At 37.9% G+C, this 5448-nt stretch overlaps 1 non-coding gene across 1 annotated transcript; it reads right to left on the reverse strand.

Moving 5' to 3' along the window:
• Positions 1 to 2494: 2494 nt before the first annotated feature.
• Positions 2495 to 2680, reverse strand: LOC121006499. The gene has a single exon (XR_005780316.1). It is a non-coding gene; the product is annotated as a U2 spliceosomal RNA (small nuclear RNA).
• Positions 2681 to 5448: the final 2768 nt, after the last annotated feature.

Genomic DNA, 5448 nt, shown 5'->3' on the forward strand with positions numbered 1-5448 from the left:
TGTAAGAAAAATACTGTAGCAGTTATTAATAGTCCATTATCGCAACTCTTCTTACATTCAGAGAGGCACCTTTTATTGTTATATCCATTGTTTATTTTTAAAGGTCATCTTTATCGTAATCTTCTATTATTTCACTTAAGGCCCTTGGACAAGGAGTGCCAGCCATATCTTTCATTATTGAAAAAATTTCAGAATCTACCCCTTCTAGATCCATACCTTGCATACCTTCAGCATCAGGTAGAAGTCTTTGCGCATCCTCCATTTTATTCACGGTTTCTGACTCGATTCCGCCCGCAGATGTATCCATTTCCTGCCCCATTAGTCCCTCTGAGCGAGGAACTTTTGAGGTGGAGGTTTCCATCTCTTGCCCCATTAGTCCCCCTGTGTGAGGAACTTCTGGAGCTGGAGTTTCTACAATAGACTCTGCAATCGTAACATCAGATGATCTTACCACTTTTAATGTTTCCTGAGGATCCGTTTTGCGCTTTTTTGCTCTTTGTCTTCTCCTTGTGATTCTATCACCACCGGGCTTGGGTTCTGGGCATCTGGCATTATCGGGGTAGAAGTCGTCTTCTTAGTTAAAGATTGGCTGGCACTTCGTTGTTTTCTTTCTTTAGCTTTAATGTCCCATATATTTTCACCAGATGTAGCAGGTTCTTCTATATTAGACACAGCCGGTGCAATATCTTCAGCTGGTGGACCTTTGGGTTCCTGATTTTTGGATCTATAAGGACAATTAGCAGAAAGGTGACCAACACGATAACATAACCGGCATTTCCTTTCTGCTGAACATTCACTAATGTCATGTTCCTCACTCCCACATTTATTACAGATAGCATTACAATCTTCTTTAAAGTGTCCATATTTTTTACATTTCCTGCAAAAAATACCCATCCCATTGCAAAAAAAATCTCCATTCACATGACCTATTTTAAATCTGGCTGGTGGAAGCCAAATCCCACTTATCTAATTTGGGTTACGGTATGGTTTTACAGAAAATTTCCACTTACATGTCCAAATTCCGCAGGAATTCTCTAAAAAAGGTGGACAAAAAGGTAACAATTTCTTCATAAGGTACATATGGCTTGTACATCTTAATAATGACAAGCATAGATTCATCCCGCATATGTTCAAAGGCCTTAAAGTTTGTGGCTTTTGGATTTAATTTTATTTCATTCCAAGTCCTCATAAAATCTTTGCATATTGCTCTAGAAATGAATGTTACATCGTAGATACCTCTTTTGACGTAATCCTGGATAGCCAAAATTTCCCTTTTCTGGATATGGCAAAGATCCACCAGCACTTGGTCCACAAGGTAATTCAGGGTCTTCAGATCAGCTTTCTTGGTATATTCAAAGCGCACCGAATTCTTCAATCTGGCATAGGTAGGAACCGGGTTCTCCTCTTCCTCCTCCATAACTAGAATAGAAAAGTGCCCTCAGTCTCCGAAGAAACTTCAGACTAGGGGATCCCTTCTCAGTTCCCAAGGTAAACCCACTCCCCTATAGCAGCAAGGGACTTAAGCCCAACGAAGGGCGATGTCCCAGGGCCGAGGAGGACCTTTGAAACTCTTGCAAAAGCAAAAACCCAATTGCCAAAATCAATCCCTTGATCTTGTCAAAAGGCCGAGAAGCGATAACCTGAAAGGGTTCGCAGTACAGGCCGATGGTCCCCAATGCAGAGCACTTCTGAAGGCAATAGACTACAGGCCCCAGACCCACACACAGTCCGGGAGGCTTGTTTCTCTCACAAACCAGGGAAAACGTGTGTGCGTCCTACGCTCAGAAATCACCAGCATGCTCCTCTTCGCGTTCACCATCTGCATAGCTCCGCCCACCCGCCACTTTTGGTCACGCCTTTTCTTTGCACGCAATTCCTGGTGCCAAAGCACGCCAAGCAGAAAACATGATATGAGGAGTAGTGAAAGAAAAAAAAAAAAAAAAGGGGTATGCATTGTTGTTGATTGTGATGTCAAGGCACCGTTGTTGAGTGTTCCATCAGGGCCCTTGTGATGTCATCCACTGACCTGACCTGACAAGCCTCCTGTGACACGTGCAGTGTTCCATCCATTGTCCAGACAAGGTAGGCCGAGCTGTTGCTGCAGATACATAGGAAGTGCTGGACTACTTTTTAGCCTCCAAGTAATCCAGTTCAAATGATAGATCCACAAGAGGGAGACACAGGCAAACTTTACTTATTTAACGAAGCAAGGAAAAATGGTTACATCCAGCAAACTTGCTAAAAAAGGGTCAATTCCCAGGGACAACTCAGCATCGCAGGTGTGCACAACAGGCCCAAATCAAACCCAAGGTAATGTGCGTGGCGGTCCAAACACTTTATTCAGGTGATAAGCCAATTAACCCATCAGTCTTAATTGGATTTAGGGTGTGAGGAGACTGGCTGGCTGGGTTGCTTGGTGCTGGAACAAACCAACAGCTGATGAAATTAGGAGATGCTTGCAATCAATTTCATTCAGTTTTTCATACTGGATTAGAAGGGGTGCACCGGTCCTGGAGGTACTGCAATACCAGGTCAATGTGTGGAGTGGACAGAGCAAGCTCTTTTTCCATCTCCCTGTTTCGAAAAATCCATTTAATATATGGTCCCCAGATAGGGGACGTATCAGATATTAAACTAAGAACAGATTTTTTTTTTTAAGTTGACTATCCCAAAGGGATATATTTTATTAAAAACAATTTTTACATAAGGATAATAATTAATAAAACAGTTTTACAGAAATATATAGAATTAAATTATTATAATATTATATAACTGACCCCCATTCCCTTAAAAACCATTTATGGCACATAAAAGGAGCATTTTTTTTGTCTATTAAATAATATTTATACATTTCTTCTAAAACCATTTTTAAAACATTTTCTTCAGAAATAAGATCCTTTTTAAAACACAAAATATTCCTGGCCATCCACAGAGCTGCTTTGACACAGTTGGCGATCTTCCATGCAATTGCCTTTTTAGTCCTTCATGGGCATTCCAGACCTCCATAAAATGCACTGTCCATTGTTAAAACCTTTAATCCAGATATCTTCTTCATTAAGGGGAGCATTTTAGTCCATATCTTTTGTGCAAAATAACAGTACCAAAATAGGTGAAAAACATCCTCCTCCTCTCTGCATGGTCCCCTAGGACATTCTTCGGTGCTGGAATGCCCGGCATGAAAGAAGACACTCGTGTACGCAGCTCCAGGCCAGGTCTTTCTGGGAATTAAAAATATAATTAATATTAACTTCTTTCCAGATTTGTTTGCATTTGTTTTCATTACATTTTTTAATAGGAACCATTAATTTTTCATCTTGGATTTCTTTAAAAAATGTTTTACTATTTTTTAAATCTTCTACCCTTTTATTACTTAAATTAAAAGAGGTCTTAATTTTTTATAAAATCTTATAACAATTAGGCAGGTTAAAAGCATATAGAGAATTTAAAACTGTCTCAAACCATCGGTTTTTCCTCATAAAATAACCAGTACCATAACGTAAAAAATAAGACCAATAATTTACTTTAAAAAGGGTATTAAAACACAAACAGTACTTAATTAAAAGGAAGGCTTTTATGTCAGGAAGGTCTTTACCGCCTTTATGTTTGGGAAGTACAACCAGATCTCTCCGTAGTTTGTCCATCCTAGAGCCCCAAAAAAATTAAAACAAGCTTTGTTAACTTTCTTTAAAAGACTATTAGATGGAGGAAAAACCATACTTAAATAAATTAAAATCGGTAAAATGATAATTTTTACAATTAAAACCTTCCCTTCCATTGTTAGTTTTCTTAGGTTCCACATACATATCTTTTTGTTTATCTTTTCTGTTGCCGTGTCCCAACTCCTGAGGCCATCATTTGACTCACTGAAGGTGATGCCTAACATTTTAACTGTCTCAGACTCAGGAATGTCAATATCTCTTAAAATCATATCTCCAATATTTAAAATACAACTTTTATTAAAATTTACTTTAAAACCGGAGGAGCCGCAGAAGTGCTCAACTTGTTTGGAGGCCTTTTGGATTAACAGGGTGTCCCTACAGATTACCGCCACATCATCCATGTACCCCACCACTTTAGCCTCTAGTCCCCCTCCGCCTGGCAGGGGGACACCGCATATTTGCTTGTCTTGTCTTATCTTGATTAAAAGAGGCTCTAGGGCACAAATAAAAAGTAGTGGGGACAAGGGACACCCTTGTTTTACTCCTGATTTTAAAAGGACATCCTGAGTCTTAAAACCATTGATTAAAATCTTACTTGTAAAATGGTCATAAAATGCTCTCAAGGATTGTATAAAACCTTCTGGTATACCCATTTTCTTTAAAACCTGTAAAAGATAAAAGTGTGATACACGATCAAAAGCTTTTTAAAAGTCTAAGGATAAAACCGCCACGTTTCCCTTTCTCTCCTTGACATTATAAATAGCGTTTTTTAAAAGATTTAAATTATCCCAAATACTTCTCCCGGGCACCCCGCAAACCTGGTTCTGGTGAATTATTTTATGAATTATTTTTTTCAGTCTATTTGCACATAGTTTTGCCATTATATTATAGTCACAACATAATAGTGTTATAGGCCTCCAGTTCTTAATATCGGTTTTATCGCCCTTCTTGTAAAGTAAAGTTACTTCCCCTTTTTTTCCAGGAGCCCGGGAGAGTCTTTTCCTTAAAAACTTCTGTAAAAAGATAAAACAAAACCTCTTTTAAAACGCCATAAAATGTAATATAAAATTCAATGGGTATACCATCCAGACCAGAAACTTTCTCCTTCTTAAGACTTTTAATAGTTTCTAAAACCTCTTCTTCTGTTATATCCTGTAATAAAAATCCTTGAGAGTCATGATCTAAAACACTTTCAATCACCCTCAGTGAGTCTTTCATAAAATATTTGTCTGTCTTTTTCTCATTAAAAAGCTCAGAATAAAACTGCTTTCTTTAAAATACCTTTTATATTTTTTTCTCCATCAAGCTCCTCAATCTGGGTATGTTTGTCTTGGATTTAAAAAAAAAAAAAGTACCTGGAGCAGGTTTCGTTTTCTCCTAGGTGTTTAACCCTTGAGCGGAATATGATTTCTTTACCTCTCTGCTCCAGGCACTGAGATATTTCTTTTTTGCTATCTGTAATCTCTTTAGTCATATCTATACCCAGATCTCGGAGCTTATACTGAGTCTGCAGACGGGTATTAAATTTTTCTAAGAAATCTTTATTTTCTTGGGCTTTATCTTTCCCCTTATTTATAAAAAAGGTTTTAATTTTCCTTTTCATTTTTTCCCACCATTCCGGGACTTCTTACCCGTCTGCAGCGCTTATAAAAGGTGATAAAATCGGATAAAATCTTCGGGTCCTTTAAAAGAGAGACATTCAGTTTCCATGTTTTTTTCTTTTTACATTTACCATCATACTGTATCTTAAAAGATAATAATTTATGATCTGAAAATAAATGAGATAAAA

This window comes from Bufo bufo, chromosome 6 (assembly GCF_905171765.1).
Source record: "Bufo bufo chromosome 6, aBufBuf1.1, whole genome shotgun sequence".
Taxonomy (NCBI): domain Eukaryota; kingdom Metazoa; phylum Chordata; class Amphibia; order Anura; family Bufonidae; genus Bufo; species Bufo bufo.